Source organism: Rana temporaria, chromosome 6 (assembly GCF_905171775.1).
Source record: "Rana temporaria chromosome 6, aRanTem1.1, whole genome shotgun sequence".
In the NCBI taxonomy this organism is placed as follows: domain Eukaryota; kingdom Metazoa; phylum Chordata; class Amphibia; order Anura; family Ranidae; genus Rana; species Rana temporaria.
Genome location: NC_053494.1, coordinates 137,030,329 through 137,051,883, shown reverse-complemented (window position 1 = coordinate 137,051,883; position 21,555 = coordinate 137,030,329). Strand labels below are relative to the sequence as shown.

The following is a 21,555-nucleotide window of genomic DNA, read 5'->3' as shown; positions in this document are numbered from 1 at the left end:
ACGAATGTGTTGGCCAACCACACAGACATCCACTTACAGATGTAAACAAAAGAATGGGGACCAAACAAAACACTTCTGTCTGACTTGTTAGAATCTTCTGAAATGAAGACTAAACCACACTTTAGAAGTTATAATAGGCTTATTTTGACATTCCATGCCCGTTTATGGAAACAATTTCAAAATGTTCCCAATTTGTTAGAGTTTTAGCAGGAAACACCGCATGGCTGTTATTACCAGAGCAAGGAACGTAAACTTAAAAAACGGCTTTATTTGCAGGGACAGAAAATATTTTCTCCATTAAGCACTTTATAAATCACATGCAGGCCATTGGATGCTTCCAAGGATTTTGTGTTTTCATACAAATCGCTGCATACCTAAATGCTTTGAAAAAAAAAAAAAAGTCTTATTTAACCAAACATGTATTGGGAGAATTACACATCAGCTGATTACACAGCGCTGTGACAAATGATATTACAGCACCATCTACTGGTCACTTCCCAAAAGTCGTTTTTACTGCAAGCTCATTTTATGCAACATAAAGAAAAAGCATGCATTTTCAATTAAATGGCTAACACAACATCAAACCCACTTGATGCAGGATAAAAATAGAAAAAGAAACAGTGACAAACAGCCAATGCAAAAATCTGCAAATTCAGTCTTAATTTTAATTACCTAGGCTTACTCAAGATAGAACCTCACAATTCGAATCGCGTTCTGCGATCCACCGACCAAAATCTGGTCAGGGTACCAAAAACCAAATACAAGTCAAAAGGAGAAAGAAGGTTTGCTTTTCAGGGTCCTAGACTATGGAACGCTTTACCAACCAGCATTCGGTTGGAGGAAAACCACCTGACTTTCAGAAGACAGATCAAAACTCTGCTCTTTTGATGTCATGAGACACGAACAACTAGCGCCCAGAAGCGATTCAGTTCGCATGCGCCGCACTTTATAAGTTTTTCATTCACTCATAAAAATTATATCCCTTTACTTGGCTCTTTATAGAGGCAAGCTCAAGTGTCAAATGTAGGCAGAAAAAAAGCAAAGGGGCAAATATTAGTCTCTTATATGGAAGCTTGCACAATTCAAATTAAGACTCAGTATTGATATTCTTGGCCAGCCCGATTTTAAATTGTTCGGACAACTTCACCATCTTCTTCCAAAAAAGGTGATGACAGCAGAACAGGTTACCTGTATGTTTTAGTATAATTCTGACCCTTTGCAAAGCCGCCAACAGTTGTGAGACAAGAACCCAGTACAAATGAGCCAGGTTGGCAGGCCTTGGCAAGTTGAAAATCCTGCAAGCCCCCAGCCCAAACTCATAGTTGCCAACATTGTAAAAAAAATAAAAAACATTTTTAGGGACGATGTCTGTAGGTCTTATTATAATTAGGGAGCGTGGCATTTGTTTGTAGGAGTGATGTAGCGGGGGAAAGAAAATGGGCATGGTTTAAGCTGAATATTGGGCATGGCTTAAAGGGGCATGGTAATAGTCTGAGATGAATGGGAGAGGGAGAGCTACACCACAATCGGATTGTAAGTATTACAGAAAGTTAAACAAATCAGCAGATAGATACTCCAAACTCCTGGTGTTAGCGCTTCAATCATCCCGGCACCATGGTTGTTATGGTGTCAGGATGATTGAAGCGCATCATTACATTGCAATATAAAATGAAATAGTTCAACTCACCATAATGTAGAGTCACTGGAAGCCCCAAGCTGCCACCAGACGACATCAGGTCTCCCCCAGCGGCAGAGCTGCCACCAGACGACATCAGGTCTCCCCCAGCGGCAGAGCTGCCACCAGACGACATCAGGTCTCCCCCCAGCGGCAGAGCTGCCACCAGACGACATCAGGTCTCCCCCCAGCGGCAGAGCTGCCACCAGACGACATCAGGTCTCCCCCCAGCGGCAGAGCTGCCACCAGACGACATCAGGTCTCCCCCCAGCGGCAGAGCTGCCACCAGACGACATCCGGTCTCCCCCAGCGGCAGAGCTGCCACCAGACGACATCAGGTCTCCCCCAGCGGCAGAGCTGCCACCAGACGACATCCGGTCTCCCCCAGCAGCAGAGCTGCCACCAGACGACAACAGGTCTCCCCCAGCGGCAGAGCTGCCACCAGACGACATCCGGTCTCCCCCAGCGGCAGAGCTGCCACCAGACGACATTCGGTCTCCCCCAGCAGCAGAGCTGCCACCAGACGACATCCGGTCTCCCCCAGCAGCAGAGCTGCCACCAGACGACATCCGGTCTCCCCCAGCGGCAGAGCTGCCACCGGACGACATCCAGTCTCCCCCAGCGGCAGAGCTGCCACCAGACGACATCAGGTCTCCCCCAGCGGCAGAGCTGCCACCAGACGACATCAGGTCTCCCCCAGCGGCAGAGCTGCCACCGGACGACATCCAGTCTCCCCCAGCGGCAGAGCTGCCACCGGACATCAGGTCTCCCCCAGCGGCAGAGCTGCCACCAGACGACATCAGGTCTCCCCCAGCGGCAGAGCTGCCACCAGACGACATCAGGTCTCCCCCAGCGGCAGAGCTGCCACCAGACGACATCAGGTCTCCCCCAGCGGCAGAGCTGCCACCAGACGACATCAGGTCTCCCCCCAGCGGCAGAGCTGCCACCAGACGACATCAGGTCTCCCCCCAGCGGCAGAGCTGCCACCAGACGACATCAGGTCTCCCCCCAGCGGCAGAGCTGCCACCAGACGACATCAGGTCTCCCCAAGCGGCAGAGCTGCCACCAGACGACATCAGGTCTCCCCCAGCGGCAGAGCTGTCACCAGACGACATCCGGTCTCCCCCAGCGGCAGAGCTGCCACCAGATGACATCCGGTCTCCCCCAGCAGCGGAGCTGCCCCCACTTACATCAGGTCTCCCCCAGCAACGGAGAGACTCTCCGCCGCCATTACAGAACACCAGAACAAAAACAGGTTGAGTGTCACAAAAATCGTGTCGGAGCCAGCCAGGTGGCTGCCAATAGAAATTGAGCTGTGGGCCACCCACCCTCGCCCTTTAACACAACAGATCACAGACAAGCCGTCAGCAGGGCAGGAGGTGGGTGGCACTGCAGCTCAATTGCTATTGGCAGCCACCTGTCCTCTGGTTTGTTCTCAGCGTTCTAGTCTTATGTGAAATAGCGGCCCTCTAGCGGCATTGGCGAAAAATCTTAAAAAAAAAAAAGATTTCCCGGGGGGAAAAAAAGTTGAAATCCTGGGAATGTCCCAGGTAGTTCGGGACAGTTGGCAAGTATGCAAACTCCTCGCCGCTGTCCCCTCCCGGTTCCTTACCATTTTACCCAACTCTTCATTTCCACACCCCCACTTTCTCTCCCCTGCAAGTACTCTGTCTCTCCCTCCCTCCCAAAGCTGGGCATAAGAGAAGTATAACAAAGTGGATCACTGCATCTGAGCACTACAAACCAAAAAATGCCATTTCCATCATTTTTAAACACTCAAAACAAACTCCACATCCCCCCATGCTTTATTTTGTTGAGAAATCACTTTAAAAACCCCTAGCCATGACCATCTTGAGGAAGGGCAAATGATTCAAGTAGCATTTACTTCCTGGAATCCATCTGTCCTTCACTCAGGACATACTTTCCCACCTAGTAATGTTAGCAGCATGAGGATTGTTGATTGAGTGAATGTCCACTTTAAAAAAAGGCATTTTGCAGTTCCTGCCCTGCCAATTGTTCAACTTCATGCCTCCTCCCTGCTCCTGATAAATACTAGCAGTATCAAACAGTGGCTCTAATGCTTTATAATGTCCCAACTATAAGGCCCTTTCATTTCATATTCATCAACCCATTAACAAAAAATGTAATATTATTGCAGGTTACCAAAGGGAAACAGAAGAAAGCTGCTACAAGAGATTGGATATTAGGGCAATTTTGGCAAGATAAGTAGGTGGTGCAGAGTGAAGCGCTGAAGAGAAGAATGGGAGAAGATATAGGAATGACTGATTGGTAAAAGGAGCTTCCATCTAACCACTATTCCTTTTAATCCAATGTCCTTAATTTCCAGGGTCTTGGCGAATGGTCAAAATCTCTCGTCTCCATATGAGAGGACAGTATGTGAAAGCAGGGAGAAGAGTCAGGGTCGTGATTAAGGGAAACCCAAAATAATTCAGGCATTTTACAATATAGTTAAATGGAATTGGAAGCAGAGGGAAAGAGTTGCGTTGGCGTATGTACAAGTCTGTAAATATAGGTATATTAACTTCTAAGCGCCTGCATACACTGATACCAACGGTTCAGTGCCCTCTTTAAAAGAAACACTGGCGTTGTATAAAACAAATAGCAATCCGTGTCTAAAACAGCTTTTAAACTGCTGTTACTGTATCTACCACAAGAGGGCACCATCAACCTAAAAATAAATGCATAAAGCAAGGTGCCTGCGAACATTTTAATAGCTGTAGCTCACTAGAAGTTGGTGCTCAAGTACCACCTGCTTTTGGGCTCCTGAGGTGCAGTGCCATTTGTTTTTGCATTAAAGATTTTATTTTTTTCAAAAGGCATAGTACGGTATTCTTTACAGCAGTAGCAAGAGAAATTAAAAAAAAAAAAAAAAAAAAAACATTTCCCCTTTCTGTAAAATTGTATTTCTCAAAGTTCATTGAGGCACAGAAATGCAGAGGTTGCGTTATATGGCTGCCTATAGGACGACTGGCCATTAAAAAAGAAAAAAAAAAAATGTTCAAACACCATCCTCATACACTGCCAACAGCCAATTAGCATTGACCTCTTGTGACGAAAGTGGAAAAGTATCCACCACTTAACACTTTCTCTTGAAATTGAGAGCTGGCCAGTGAGGTTACACGACAAACGGGCCTTCTTGACAAACCTTGTGATCTTCGGATCAGTTCTTTGTCAGATGCCTTATGAGTTGCTTCTAGTGAGTCCTGTTTTGATTGAATGGGGTGCACTCCCTAATCTACCTTTGCCATCTTTCTGGCTCTCCTTCTACCACACCTTTTAGCTCATCAGTAGACTATACAATATTGGGCATAAACTGTGGGGGAAAAAAAGCAATCGGCGCCAAATACTAGCATAAATCCATGTCCCCAGGAACTCAAATTAGCCGAGTAGGAGAGTGCGTCACCAAGGCAGAGAAAATAAATCTGTATAAACGCACAGCATTTTCTCATACCTATCCACCGCCAATTTCCGTGACGATGTCCTGTTACATACTAAACCCGAGAGACATAAAACCTCTATAGATAGCATAATCATAAAATCATACAGAATAACCCCCTGGTTACAAACAATATTCCGATAAATGTAACGACCAACAAGTTATTAAGGATGAAATCCAATGCCAATACTCCAGCTAACATATCATAATAACAATTTTCTAATAAAATGTAATCAGTTTTTTTTTAAATACTTCCAAAAAAAAAACTTTAGCAAAAAAAGGCTATTAAAAATCAATACGCAAGTACTGTCAAGACCACATAAAATGTTATGTATATACCTATTTGACCATTATAAATTAAACAATTAAGGTTAAACACTATTGAGCCCCCTGGGTGCTAAAACTTGCGTCTCGTATATCCAGGCCGACTCACGTTGGCTTGTCTGATAAAGTTGCCCCCCTCCCGATTTTTTGCCTTTTCTATCACCTAAAATGCAAGTTGATTTGGGTTCCCATCATGCGCCTCTCTAAAATGTTTAGACTAGAGACACAATATTCGCTCCTCCCTTTTCTAATGCTGTGTGATGTGCTCGCCCACCCTTACCACTGGCCCTGTATGCTGGTGCTACTTGCAGGGTGCACAGTTGTGAATTGGCCGATTCTCTTGAATAGATTGCATGGCACGAGGAGGGAGAGATAGAGGGAAAGTTCACATTGATTTTATTGACCTTTGTGTCTCTTGCACACAGGTGCCTGAGCCCATTTTGTGTAATTGCAGTTGAATTTTCTCCATCGAGGCAGCATATTCATATCAATGACTACACTTAGGCTGCCTGGATGGAGGAAATTCAACTGAAATTACACAGAATGGGCTCAGGCACCTGTGTGCAAGAGACACAAAGGTCAATAAAATCAATGTGAACTTTCCCTCTAACTCCTTGTGTCATGCAATCTATTCAATCAGCCAATTCACAACTGTGCACCCTGCACGTAGCACCAGCATACAGGGCCAGTGGTTACCGGCATACAGGGCCACACTGACCACCAGCATACAGAAGACATAGCAAAGGAAAGCTGCCATGCAAAAAAAAAGTAAAAAATTCTTAAAAGCAATAAGAGAATTCTAGTAGCTGGTTCCTCAACTAATGCCAATCAAAGCAAACAAATGCAGCGCTGCCCTACACTTCATCTGTAAAATTGTACAAATTACTTAGAAGTGCAATGGTAAAACCTATAAATGAATATCCAGTGCAAATCAACCAATATATTGCAATATAGTAGTAATGATGTCAAAGAAAAAAAAGAATTGGCTATTGCGCCGACTGGAACCCAACAGTCATTCAACAGGGTACATAAAAGGAGTAGAGTGGTAGCAAAGGTGCCAGAGTGGAGAGTGATGGGCAACACCAGATAAAATGGGCGCAGCTCCTCTCAAATTAGGTCTTTAGATCCTAATGCACATATAAAAAAAAACACACACAAGAGGTCGTCTCCATCTAGGTGTAGCGATTAAAAACGCACCCAACTAGATAAAAAGTAGAAAAATGCTCGTCAGACCCATATAGACGTCCATAGGATCACCGCGAGGCTGCAGAGCTCAGCAGGCACATGGCTGGTGGAAGCAAAGTTCTCGAAGTTAGTGCAGCTGTCAGACTTCAGGCTGGGACAGAAGCATCAGAAGCTTACAGAGGTGGCAAGATGGTTGTGGCTCCAAAACAGCACCTCCCCCAGCCGGGGGAGGTGCGGTTTTGGAAATTCGTTATTTTTCTGGACATATTCTTTGGAATATTTTCCACATCTGCTTTCTACGATTTTTCTGCTAATTGTACTTTCTACTAGTAGTAGGAAGCGGCTGTCATGGCAGTGATGTAAAGGTTTTTTTTTTTATTCTGAGTAAAAAGAAGAATGTACAGACAACGTAGTTCAGTAAATCATTATGGTTACAAGGCCCTAGCTTCAGTCCAAATAGTTTTTACCCAATACATTCTCTGCCAGGTCCCGCAGTCTGCCAATAGACAATAAAAGGAAGGCTCAGGAGTGAGCCTACACAAGTGCCCCGATAGAAAACTGCTTCCTATGGGGGCACTTTCCAGGGAGTAGGAGCCAGAAGCGCTGGTGGGTGACCCAAAAAGGGTCATTTACTTTAAAATTAAAATCACCCTGTAAAATTTAAATATCTTAATTTGCTGTGTTGCAGATCTCTAAATACCATTGGTACTTGGCACTTTCGAATTAACTGGTCCTCCTGCTCCCAGTGATGGGCTGCTCAGACATGGAGCACTGAATTGTGGGAAGAGGAAAAAGTTATCCTGGTCCACAGCCAGAAGTACCAGGTATTTCAAAGGGCTCCAACTGGAAACCATGATGACAGGGAAGCATGGCGAAGGCAGGGGGCCTACAGGGTTGGGTACTAAGTAAATGTGTTACTTTAGTCAAAATAAGCAAAATGATAAGACTTAAGAGTCAGGTGGTAAAAGAATTTAAGGCCAAGTACCATCTTATCTTGAATTCAAGTCCCAGTGGGAAGTAAGCTGAAAATTTAGAATGGGACCCACCTGGATATGGCACAAACTGCATAATTCACCAACCATGTTACCAGTCACAGAAATGTCCTTTAGTGCATCCGTACCACAAATCACCATATCCATCACAGCACTCCTTCAGTATTACCTATAAACGTGTCATACTTTCCACTTCATCTGTAGGGGTTTCCAAGGCTCCATTCCTGTTCGCTTCTCTAAACATCCTCCCTTGGTCACAGGAGGATAACCTCCCACAGCTTCCGATACCACCTGTACACCGATGACTCCCAAATCTCTCTACTCCTCACCTCACTCCTTGGGTCTCTTCTTGCATTACTAAATTTTCAGCATGATTTTGCACCACTTACTCATGCCGTCAATCAAGCCCCCCCCCCCCGACCATGGCCTCCTCCATGACTTTTCTATTAGGATCAATAGTGCTACCATTTGTTCCTCCACTCATGCCAGGGTACTTAGCTGCAATCCTAGACTCTTCAGCCCCAAATCTAATTGCCGTCAAAAGCTTGTATGTAGACTTCATCTCAGCAGAATCTTTAAAATTCATCCCTTTTTAATGAAACCTCCAAGCTACTCATTGACTGGTTATCGCTCGCCTTGACTATTGCAACTCCCTTCTCATAGGCCTACCTCTCCATAGACTATCCTCTCTTCAGTCCATCATTAATGCTGGCACAATGATATTGAGGTCAGTAGACTGCCAGGCCACTCCAGAACATTCACTTTATTCTGCTGTAGCCAATGACAGGTTGACTTGGCCTTGTGTTTTGGATCATTGTAATGTTGGAATGTCCAAGTACGTCCCATGCGCAGATTCCTGGCTGATAAATGCTAAATGTTCCTCCAGTTTCACAGTAGGAATGTCCTACCTTTCATCATAGGGCTGGTTTACTCCCCTCCAAATGAAGCGTTTATGGTTGTGGCCATTTAGCAAAATTTTGCTCTCATCACTCCAAATTACTTTGTGCCAGAAGGTTTGAGGATGGTCTCTGTGCCGTTTGGCATATTGTAAGTGGGATACTTTGTGGCATTTGCATAGTAATGGCTTTCTTCTGGAGACTCAACCATTCAGCCCATCTTTAAAGTTGACTCCTTTCTGTGCATTTTGAAACAGCCACACCACACGTTTTCAGAGAGTCCTGTATTTCACCTGAAGTTATTTGTGGGTTTTTCTTTGCATCCCAAACTATTTCCCAGCCAGTTGTGGCTAAAATTTTAGTTGGCCTACCTGACCGTGGTTTGGTTTTAACAGAGCCCCTCATTTTCCACTTCTTGAATAGAGTTTAAACACTGCTGATGGGCAATCTCAATTCCTTGGATATGTTTATATCCCTTTCCCGCTTTATACAGGTCAACTACCTTTTCCTGCAGATTCTTTGACAATTCTTTTGTTTTCCCCATGACTCAGAATCCCGAAACATCAGTGCAGCACTGGATGAAAGATGCAAGGGTCTGTCAGGAGCCCAGAAACTCATTGACCTTTCATACACAAACCCCAATTACAAGCAAACAGATCACAGGTGAGGATGATTACCTTTAATAACCATTCAAACCCCTTTGTGTCAACGTGTGCATGTTATCAGGCCAAAATCACCAGGGTATGTAAACGTTTGATTAGGGTAGTTTGTTGTGATGATTTAAAAAAAAAAAAAGTGTAAAATAGTTATTTATAATACATGGCTTCAGCCAAACACTAACCATGAGTGAAAGAAAAGTTTGTGTTATTCATATTCTCAGTTATGTTATACTCTGAAAAATGGCCAAGAAATCATAAATTCTGCCAAGGTATGTAAACTTATGAGCACAACTGTATGTGTTTGTATGCTAAAAGGAGGAGTGGTTCATATTTACAGGGCAGTGAGACGCGTGTATAAATATGGTAAATACGTGAAAGGAATTTGCGGATTAGGGTTAGCGCAGACATTTAACAAGTAAATTGCTACTACTGTGTAAGCAGGAGTTTATAATATCACACAATACATTTTTGTATACAGCAAAATAAAGTAATAATCCCAACAGCAGCTGCAGCACTATACTGTAGTCTACTTCGTTACTAAACCATCTGTTTTCATTGCATAACAGAGGCGATCATAGATTTGGGGGTGGGGGGGGGGGGGGCTGGTTTTGGCGTTTCTGGAGAAAAAAAAAGTAAAAAAAAAAAAAAAAGATTAAATGTACAAAACAGCTGTTCAAAAGTGTTTAGGGAAAAAAAAAAGGCTTTTAAATCCTTTGCTTCTTCATACTGCTGTTAGCAGGACCTTTCTACTCAGATTTTAGTGAATTGGCAGTCTAACTATACACCTACCATACACAAGAAACGAATCGCCTAACCTTAGACACACTATAAATATCAAACCTAACAGTTCACCCTTCATCAGCATTGTGAGAAAAGCAAAACTGGCTAAAGCAGAGCAAAAATCTAAATAATCCATGTCAGAATGAGATAAAATCTCGGGCCAAAAAAATATATAACTAAAACAAGAAAAGTGTGTATAGAATAGCTGCTCCCCAAACAATTCAAATAAGAATAAATTCAAATAAGAATGGACATATGAAAGAAAATTAGTAAATAGGGGGCGCTGACATTGATAAAAAAATCCAATAAGAAGTGGCAGTAAAGTGCCTGTGCAAACAATGCAAAAAGTTTTTGAAAAACCTGTGAAAACGTAAATTAGTAATAAATAAGGGTATAAATACCTATAATATGTGTGCCAAACAACAAGTGAATAAAGTGCGTGTGCAATTTATAAACAGGTAAAAATGAGTGCATGAACCTTAAATGTAAATCACACAAAAAACTTTAACATATGTGCACTATACAATAAATATGTTAAATTAACATATATGTGCACTGAGTGCCCCAGAAAAGAGGGGGGGGGAACTCAGCATAAAAATGAATGGAATTAAAAACAAAACAAAAAAATCCCAAACAATATTGGTGATTGTGGAAATTTCACAAAAATGTAAACCAGTGAGGAGTCACAAAGAAAAGTCCAAAATCATAAATGGTATGCGTCCATAAATTCCTTAATCTTTACTACTTGTGTGGTAAGTTGCAGAGAAGTAGGAATTACACCTTCACCAATCCTATCACCCAAACGTGCATAAAGGATGGCCCCTTACCGCATGGAGTTGACCTTTTTAACTAAAAAAAGATCAAATAAGCTTTGCTGTCACCCTGGACAGATTGTGGATGGTCTGAGGTTCCTATGGGTCAGCTTAGTAGAACATCATAAAAAATATAAAACAGAGAGATGCCGCCATAGCATATTATCATTTATTAAAATGGTTTAAAACAAAGCAGGTGACGAGTGGAGGCTTACTTTACAAGTGCCCACATCCCGGCACTGAGGCTTTGGGCTTTGATCAGAAAGGTAACGATCCTGAGGACCTGTTCCGTGGAGAGGGATGTCCGCGCTGGGGTGTTCTACGGCGTGCGTTCCACCTTGTAGAAGCCGAGAACCAGCTGGACAGGAAGCTGTGCGTGGTCTGCGTGTCGCCTCGACGTACGTTTCAGTAATCCGTCATCAGGAAGCGCTTCCTGATGACGGATTACTGAAACGTACGTCGAGGCGACACGCAGACCACGCACAGCTTCCTGTCCAGCTGGTTCTCGGCTTCTACAAGGTGGAACGCACGCCGTAGAACACCCCAGCGCGGACATCCCTCTCCACGGAACAGGTCCTCAGGATCGTTACCTTTCTGATCAAAGCCCAAAGCCTCAGTGCCGGGATGTGGGCACTTGTAAAGTAAGCCTCCACTCGTCACCTGCTTTGTTTTAAACCATTTTAATAAATGATAATATGCTATGGCGGCATCTCTCTGTTTTATATTTATATTTTTTATGATGTTCTACTAAGCTGACCCATAGGAACCTCAGACCATCCACAATCTGTCCAGGGTGACAGCAAAGCTTATTTGATCTTTTTTTAGTTAAAAAGGTCAACTCCATGCGGTAAGGGGCCATCCTTTATGCACGTTTGGGTGATAGGATTGGTGAAGGTGTAATTCCTACTTCTCTGCAACTTACCACACAAGTAGTAAAGATTAAGGAATTTATGGACGCATACCATTTATGATTTTGGACTTTTCTTTGTGACTCCTCACTGGTTTACATTTTTGTGAAATTTCCACAATCACCAATATTGTTTGGGATTTTTTTGTTTTGTTTTTAATTCCATTCATTTTTATGCTGAGTTCCCCTCCCTCTTTTCTGGGGCACTCAGTGCACATATATGTTAATTTAACATATTTATTGTATAGTGCACATATGTTAAAGTTTTTTGTGTGATTTACATTTAAGGTTCATGCACTCATTTTTACCTGTTTATAAATTGCACACGCACTTTATTCACTTGTTGTTTGGCACACATATTATAGGTATTTATACCCTTATTTATTACTAATTTACGTTTTCACAGGTTTTTCAAAAACTTTTTGCATTGTTTGCACAGGCACTTTACTGCCACTTCTTATTGGATTTTTTTATCAATGTCAGCGCCCCCTATTTACTAATTTTCTTTCATAAATCCATGTCAGAGACAGTTTACAACAAGATACGCAGCAACAAGGCTGCATTCAAGGCAGAGTTTTGCCACAGTGAAAATGGCAGCGGCAGGAATCAGATTCCTGATGCAATGTTTGATAGGTGTAAGCGGCTGGCTGCACCCATATACTTCAAATGACAGGTTGACAGAGGCTGCAGCCATTTGTGGTAGCTTGCATATCCAGCAATTACCTGCGATAATCGCTGCTAGGTGCACACTGTGTAGTAACTCTGCTTTTTATCCTACCTTACCTACTTAAAGTGGAGTTCCACCCATAAATATAACATTACATCAGTAGTTTTAAAAAAATGTCATTAGTCCTTTACGAATTTTTTTTTTTTAGATGCCTTCAAAGTGTTGTTGCTAGGCAGAATAGTTAATCTTCCCACTTCCTGCACCTAGGTGCTTAATGCTTCCTAACCTACACCGCACAGACTCCTGGGAATGTAGTGGGTGTAACTTTCCAGAAGTCTGTGCACTCCCCAGTCTCAAAGAATCATGTGACTTGGACAGCACAGGTGCTGAAACCTGATCTGACACTGCTTGTGCAGCACTGAGCATGTTCGAGATCTGCAAGGCTGAAATCCAGGAAGTCATACAGTCTGGCTTCATGATGCCCACACTTAAGATGGCCCCAGTCAATTTCTATTTTATAAAGTGTCTAAATGCTGTAACAACCTATCAAAACTGACCTTAGTTTACAGACTAACTTTACTAGAATACATTAAGCTTGTGTATTACGGGGGTATTTATTTTTAAAAAGTGAAATTGTGGCCGGAACTCCGCTTTAATGCTTTGTATTTTATGGTTTAACTGTGGGTGGACACTAGTTATCCTAGTCAATCATTAGACACAAAGCCATAAGCCTCGTACACATGATGAGAATGTGGGGCGAATGATTTTTTGCGTGACGGTCTCCATATCAAAAATGAAGATATTGCTCAACTTACGAAAATTCTCATAATACAACTTCGGAAGTGATGTATTGTATTTTAGGATGAAAACTGTACGAGAAAATTTTTCGTGTTTGTCCCTATCAGATGAACTGTTCTGACCCGCTTATGAAAGCTGTGTACGTACAATCATTGTACGATCGCTTTGAATGCACCATTTTCAGATAGTGTGTACTAGGCTACAGTGTGGCAAGGCTTTCCTTATTTTATATATAAACCACCAAACAGCATCTACAAGGAACATTTTGGGGAGATGACCCTTCGTTTCAGAAGTAGAACAAAAAAAAAAAAAAAAAAAAAAAAAAGTTTTAAACTAAATGACCAACATTCATAAAAACCAACAAGTAAAATGCGAAAACACAAAGCGTAAACAAACACACACATGGGGGCATACCTGCAAAGTTTTCAGGTAGGTCCGGTTTTCAAAAGATGTTCAGCAAGTGTAGACTATAAGAGAAGAAAAAAAAAAAAATGTCAGAAGAAATCTATTTTTGGAATTTGACAGCAGATGGCTCTAGAGCAGTAATCCTCTACAGACCACATAAGAGCCGTCTGATTCAATACCAATTTTACATATAAAGCGAGATGGCATTCTACTACACTGATGACCTGTAAATATGCAAACACTGAAAACTGCAATATACCAATACATGATAAATCAACCACCATATCAGGACACAACAGTTTGCTTGTATCTACCAAGGTTTTGATTACCCAATCAGCCTTCCCCAATAAAACTGGTTTAAAGCTTGAATAAGGTAAATGCTAGATCTTTTCCAATAAGCCATGCAAAACATCCATCCCCATGCCCACGATCATCTTTTTTTGCAAGGCAACATACTAAAAGTCAATCTAGCACATAAAAGTAAATGCGTGTTGCACTATAAAATGTATTTCTTGGAGCCCATTGAAGGGCATAGGAGTTCTTAGACTGTTGCGATATGGCACAAACAGAAGAGGCCAGCACAGCATAGCCCTGCCCACAACCTCACACCCAAGTATTGTAGCAAAGGTAATATGAAAAATAACGGGAAGGGTCTGGGCTCAAAGAAAGATTCTACAGAAATGGAAAAAAAAAATAGCTTCTCTTCAATTAAAGGACACAGGATCTCTTAAGCCTTGTTCGTACACACGGTATGATTGTTGGAAGGGGATTGTCTGTCTGTTAACAGACTGTTGTCCTAAATTCTTACAATTAGTACGCTCCTTTTGACAATTGCTCCACGACCAGTTTTCGTATGGTCAGTACACAAATTCGTCACACAAAAGTCAAAAGTACAAACACGCATGCTTGGAATCAATGCTCACCAAACATGAAAAATTTGCAAAAGTGGCCCGAAGGGTGGCGCTCAAGAGCTAAAATTCCTCGCAGTAAGTCACTACATTCGCGTTTGCGGCATGACAATTGTGTACCATTAATATGCAAGACAAGAGTCGGGCCACGCCCTTTTGACAACAAAACAGACGTTCGGTTGGCCAACAATCGTACCATGTGTATGAGGCTTTAGACCAGGGTTTGACAAATTTGCTTGGAATCTAGGAGCCAGATAAAAGGTTAGGAGCCAGAAAACGCGTGCCGAGCTCGCGCGCAGAAACATACGTGAGCAGCGCCCGCATATGTAAATGGTATTCAAACCACACATGTGAGTTATCGCCACGATTGGTAGAGCGAGAGCAATAATTCTAGCCCTAGACCTCCTCTAGCTCAAAACATGCAACCTGTAGAATTTTTTTTTAAACGTTGCCTATGGAGATTTTAAAGGGTAAACGTTTGCCGCTACTCCACGAGCGGACACAAATTTGAAGCGTGACATGCTGGGTATCAATTTGCTCGGCATAACATCTTTCAAAGTATAAAAAAAAAAAAATTGGCCCAACTTTACTGTTGTCTTATTTTTTTTAATAATACAAAAAAGTATTTTTCCCCCCAAAAAAAAGTGCGCTTGTAAGGCCGCTGCGCAAATACGGTGTAACAGAAAGTATTGCAATGACCGCCATTTTATTCTCTAGGGTGTTAGAATAAAAAAAAAAAAAAAAAAAAACACACACACACACACACACACACATATCAAGATTATATGTCTCTGTGCGCCTCCCCCTCCGCGCGATCGGATCGGGCCGGTAATGGAGGCTGTGGCTTTGCGGCCTTCTGCAGGCCTAAGATTCCCCTGGTGCCAGGTCGCCAATTCTAGTCGCAATTGCGACCGGCCCCCGGATTTTGTCGAACCGTGCTTTAGACTGTCAAGATGTTCAAGAGATGAGCCCCGATTAATCGGCTTAGTAGAACTTCAAAAACAAAAAAGACGAGGAGCAAACTGGAGAGGTAGCATCCTAGTCAATTATCGAGAGTTGGTCTAAGATACTAACCCTTAGAGTCTAGACCATGCAGAGCAAACACTTCTGATGGAAGAATTTTGACTTCAACCACACATGAGAGCCAACAAGAGAACAAAAACAGAAAGTTTAGGAGACCAGTGCAGCTGAAATTAGCCATTTGTGTACGGCACAGTTTAACAAGGTATAAAAAACACAAGTTGTAGACGTCTATGGGAAGAATTTGAGGCTGGGTTCACACTAGTGAGAATTTCGCTGCATCCACTTCGCACAGCAAGAGATTGTGACCAGCTCTCTATGGAGCCGGTTTATATATCTCTGCAGCGGCTCTGGTGTGATTTGCACAGGAGTCCCCAAGCATCTTTTGATCCATTTCAGGTCCGAATTGAACTGAAAATTCGGGCTGAAATCGGACCTAAAACAGTCAACAAGGACACACTGGACTCCTGCTCTGGACCACTTTATGCTCATATGTTAACCCGGCCTAAAAAGGTTAAAATCGATCTGAAAGGCTCTTCTTTCTATATCTGACATATATGTGCTCAACTTAGACAAGGAAGAGGTAATGACCCAAGGTTCCCAGCAGAAAGCTGAACCTGGCACATGGAGACTCCACTTTTGTTCGTCAGAGAGAGAAACGAAAACCAATACTAAACAAGTTAAAAGGTTAAGCCCAGGTTCACACTGGGCTGCGGGACTCCCGCTTGTCAGTCACAATTTCGGCCACGATTACAGGGACATCTGTGTAGGTTTCTGCACTAATGTCAATGTAAATCGCGGGCCGAAATCGCAAAAAGTAGTACAGAAACTACTTTTTGAAATCGGTGCAGCGTCGCACCGATTAGGACTGTGCCACTGCTGGAAATTGCCATCGATTTGACATTTCAAGAGACACAAATTCTTTAACTGTCTGGATGTTGAACATTAAAAAGGCAATAAGAATGTCCAACAATGCCACACAAAAATGCTGGTTGCAGAGATAGAGGAGGTGAGCACTGGTAACACCTGCAGGGGAATAACTGCATTCTGAAGGAGACCCCAATGAATCATGACAAATAAATAATTTAGCTGTTCTACATGGCGTATAATACTTAACCACTTTGCTACCGGCCGCCAATTGACGGCGGCATGATAGTGCTCTCAATCTGAGAGGACGTCATATGACGCCCTCGCCTTGCAAAGCCGCTTGGGGGCGGGCACGCACCCATCGCATTACTGGAAACCCGATGTGAGTGACCGGCGGTCCCGATGTCTGCGGGCACCCGCGATTGGCCAGTAACTGAGCAGGACCGTGGATCTCTGTGTGTAAACAGAGATTCACGTCCTGTCAGGAGACCGATGCTGTGTCTCTTGTACATAGGGACACAGATCGGTCACCTACCCAGTCAGTCCCCTCCCCCTACAGTTAGAATCAATCACTAGGTTACACATTTAACACCATTGATGGCCCCCTAGTGTTCACCCCTTCCCTGCCAGTCACATTTAAATAGGTGCATATTTATAGCACTGTTCGCTGTATAAATGTGAATGGTTCCAAAATAGTGTCAAAAGTGTCCGCCGCAATATCGCAGTCACGATAAAAGTTACTGATCCCCGCCATTACTAGTAAAAAAATAAAATATAAAAATGCTATAAATCTATCCCCTATTTTGTAGCCGCTATAACTTTTGCGCAAACCAATCAATATACGCTTATTGTGATTTTTTTTTTTACCAAAAACGTGTAGAATACGTATCGGCCAAAACTGAAGAAAGAAATTTATAAATTTTTTGGGGATATTTATTATTGCAAAAAATTGTTTATTTTTTTTTTTTAATTGTCACTTTTGTTTATAGCAAAAAAAAACAAAAAAAAACGCAGAGGTGATCAAATACCACCAATAGAAAGCTCTATATGTGGGGAAAAAATTATTACAATTTAATTTGGGTAAAGTGTAGCACGACCGCGCAATTGTCATTCAAATTGTGACAGTGCTGAAAGCCTGCTTGGGCAGGAAGGGGGTGAAAGTGCCTGGTATTGAGGTGGTCAAACATTACATTTATGTAAACCATTATTTTCTCCCAGGTTTATGAGTAAAAAAAGAGTACCTGAAACTAGGCCTGCAACAAACAATTTTCATAATCGATTAGTCAATTTGATTAATCGGTTTATAACCCTAAAAAAGTGTGGTGTAGAATTTAGTTATGTAAAATAAAAATAAATAAAAAGATTCTTAAAATATCCCTATGAAGTGGTAAATATAAAATAACTATATGGTTATGGAGCAAAATCTCTAATCCACTGAGAATAACTGACAGAATAGATATACTGTATATACTATTAGAACAGGGGTGGGCAATTATTTTTTCGATGGGGCCACATGAGAAACTAAAAATATTTTGGAGGGCCGGGCCAAAAGGCTAAACTCAACACTGCATAAAATCAATTGTATTTCTTTATAAAAAGCAGTAAATATCATTGTTGGACAACTGGTACGAGTACTTGTTATAGACATGGCACAGGAGGGGGACCGAGGCTGGGGACATGGCACAGGAGGGGGACCGAGGCTGGGGACATGGCACAGGAGGGGGACCGAGGCTGGGGACATGGCACAGGAGGGGGACCGAGGCTGGGGACATGGCACAGGAGGGGGACCGAGGCTGGGGACATGGCACAGGAGGGGGACCGAGGCTGGGGACATGGCACAGGAGGGGGACCGAGGCTGGGGACATGGCACAGGAGGGGGACCGAGGCTGGGGACATGGCACAGGAGGGGGACCGAGGCTGGGGACATGGCACAGGAGGGGGACCGAGGCTGGGGACATGGCACAGGAGGGGGACAGAGGCTGGGGACATGACACAGGAGGGGGACAGAGGCTGGGGACATGACACAGGAGGGGGACAGAGGCTGGGGACATGACACAGGAGGGGGACAGAGGCTGGGGACATGACACAGGAGGGGGACAGAGGCTGGGGACATGACACAGGAGGGGGGACAGAGGCTGGGGACATGACACAGGAGGGGGACAGAGGCTGGGGACATGACACAGGAGGGGGACAGAGGCTGGGGACATGACACAGGAGGGGGACAGAGGCTGGGGACATGACACAGGAGGGGGACAGAGGCTGGGGACAGTGGCAACAATTGATTGCACAGTGGCTGCATGTGATTGGCACAGTGGCTGCGTTTGGGAACAGTGGCAACAATTGATTGAATGAATGAATGAAAAACTTATATAGCGCGGCACATGCGAACTGAATCGCCTCTGGGTGCTAGTTGTTCGTGTCTCAAGACATCAGAAGAGCAGGGTTTTGATCTGCTTTCTGAAAGTCAGGTGGTTTTCCTCCAACCGAATGCTGGTTGGTAAAGCGTTCCATAGCCTAGGACCTTGAAAAGCAAACCTTCTTTCTCCTTTGGACTTGTATTTGGTTTTTGGAACCTTGACCAGATTTTGGTCGGTGGATCGCAGAATGCGGTTGGAATTTTGAGGTTCGATCTTGTCGCAAAGATATTGCGGAGCCTTCCCATGGATGCACATGTGTCAGGCAGAGTGCTTTGAATGCAATTCTGTCTTTCACTGGCAACCAGTGAAGGGTTCTCAGCGAAGGTGAGATTGATTCCCATGATTTTTTCCCAGTCACAAGTCTGGCGGTCGTATTCTGTACGACTTGTAGACGAGCGATTTGGTACTTAGGGAGCCCGAGGTACAGGGCGTTAGCATAGTCCAGTCTGGAATTCACAATTGTTCCCACCACGACTGCTACGTCTTTTTTGGGGATAAATGGAATAAGTCTGCGTAGTAGGCGCAAGAGATGGTGCGATCCGCTGACTACAGCCCCTATTTGTGCGTCCATTGTCATGAAGGTGTCAAAAATGACTCCTAGACTTTTGACTTTGGAGCTAGGGGAGATGATTTGTCCCAGAATGGGCGGTGGTGTCCAGTTTGTTGCCAGTTGACTCTTTCGACTGGCGTGAAACATAAAAAGTTCTGTTTTAGAGCTGTTGAGTTTAAGATAACTCTTAGTCATCCAGTTTTCTATTGAAGAGAGACATTTCTCTAAACTGAGATGATGATCCTTTTTGTTGCAGATACGAAAATACAGTTGCGTATCGTCTGCATAAGAGTGATAAAGTAGTTCTTGGCTACTGATAATATCAAAAAGAGGACGAAGATAGATGTTGAACAGCACAGTGATGGGCACAGTGGCTGCGTGTGATGGGCACAGTGGCTGCGTGTGATGGGCACAGTGGCTGCGTGTGATGGGCACAGTGGCGACAATTGATGGCACAGTGGCTGCGATTAATGTTTTTTTTTTTAGTCAGAGACGGCGAACGTGGCTAAAAATAACACAATTTTTTTTTTTTAAATGATGGTCACCTCACCTCAGTCCGCCTCCCCCCCCCCTCCCCAATACAGTAATTTCATTATTTAAGGAGTGTTTTCTTACTTTTTTTACACTGACTACTTCAGTCTTCTGTTGCTTGCAGACAGCACTAGGCACTGTAGGACTAGGCACTGGCAGGCTGAGGAGGCTCCTCGTGACTTGTCCTTCTTGCAAGCGCCGACAGACACACGGCTCCCCGCGCAGAGACGAGTCCTCCCTCTCTCACCTCGTGACCTTGCCTCCGGTGTGACGTCACGCGGCGCACGCCGCTGAAATGAACCGGCACGTCCAACTGAATAGGGGGGGGAGCGACGAACACACAAAGTGACAGTAGGAAAGGGAGCCAGGAGCGCACTCGGCAGCCAGGCAGTCAGCACACAATGTGTAAAGTGCCGCTGCCCGTGGCCCCGCACTGTGACAGTGAGTGACACACTGGCTGGTTGCGCCCCCCTCCTGCACTAAATGGTATCGCCCGGAGCACTCGCCCCTCCCGCCCCTGCCTTGTACCGGCCCTGCCTACTGTTATCACCGCGGCGGGGAACATTACAGACAGCGTTCGTTTGAACAGCTGTTTTCCCCGCTGCGCATAGACACTCCCCCTTGGACGGATCTGTCCAATCGCGAGCAAGGGGGAGTGTCTATGCGCGGCGGGGAAAACAGCTGTTCAAACGAACGCTGTCTGTAATGTTCCCCGCCGCGGTGATTAACGTGGCAGCGGCGATTTCGGCTGGATTAAAAGGTCCGCCGGGCTGTATACGGCCCGCGGGCCATAGTTTGCCCAGGTCTGTATTAGAGGGTGAATCTGGTAAATATCAGACTCAGAAAAATAACTCAGACTTAAAAAAAAAAAAAAAAAAAAGATTCCGTTTATCAAGCAGAACTGTAATATATTATATGCTGGCCATACAAAAAAACAAACAAAAAAAAAAACATTTTAGGAACATTCGATTTTCTAATTGTCAGTGGGGTCAAATCAGTGTTTGTTTTCAACCACCGTGAAGGGAAAGTTTAGAAATTAAAGAAAACTTTTTGTTCAAAAGGGAATTTTCAGACCGTTAGAGTCCTTTCACACTGGTGTGTTTTTGCGGTAAAAATAGTGCTATTAAAACGCTCCCCATGCATCTCAATGAACCCTTTCACACTGAGGCGTTGCGCTGGAGGAGTGTTGAGAAGTCCTGCAAGCAGCATCTTTGGAGCAGCTTTTGAGTCTTGGGAAAAAATAAATAAAAAAGGCCCCTCTCCATTCCAATGAATTGAAAACGCTGTAAAATCACAGTAAAATCGCTGTGTTTTACAGATATAGGCGTTTCCAGTGTGAAAGGGCTCTTAATGTGGTTTTTCAATTAAGAATTGATATTCATTTTAAAACTGTTAAAAGCAAGTGAAAAATGTCAAACTCTTTTAATCAGCGAATGTACAAAGATTTTTCATATTATTAAAATATTAACAGTAGAGATTTGTTCTTTTTGTACTATAAAGGGCTAAAATTTTCCTTTTTTTAAACCCATTGGGCCAGATCCACAGAGTTACGTCGGCGTATCTATTGATATGCCGCGTAACTTCTAGGATGCTCCGGCGTATCTTGTTTTGTATCCACAAAACAAGATACGCCTGAAGCTGGGCTAGATCCGACTGACGTACGTCTTAGTACGCCGTCGGATCTTAGGTGCATATTTACGCTGGA

The 21,555-nt window shown here is 43.7% G+C and overlaps 1 protein-coding gene across 1 annotated transcript in view; it reads right to left on the bottom strand.

Annotated features, from left to right (window-relative positions):
• ADARB1 (adenosine deaminase RNA specific B1) overlaps positions 1 to 21,555 on the bottom strand; it is a 159,448-nt gene that overhangs the window by 80,343 nt on the left and 57,550 nt on the right. Inside the window, exon 2 of the mRNA XM_040357421.1 lies at positions 13,567 to 13,619. The gene's annotated coding sequence lies outside the window, so the exon portion shown is untranslated. The remainder of the gene's footprint in view (positions 1 to 13,566; positions 13,620 to 21,555) is intronic.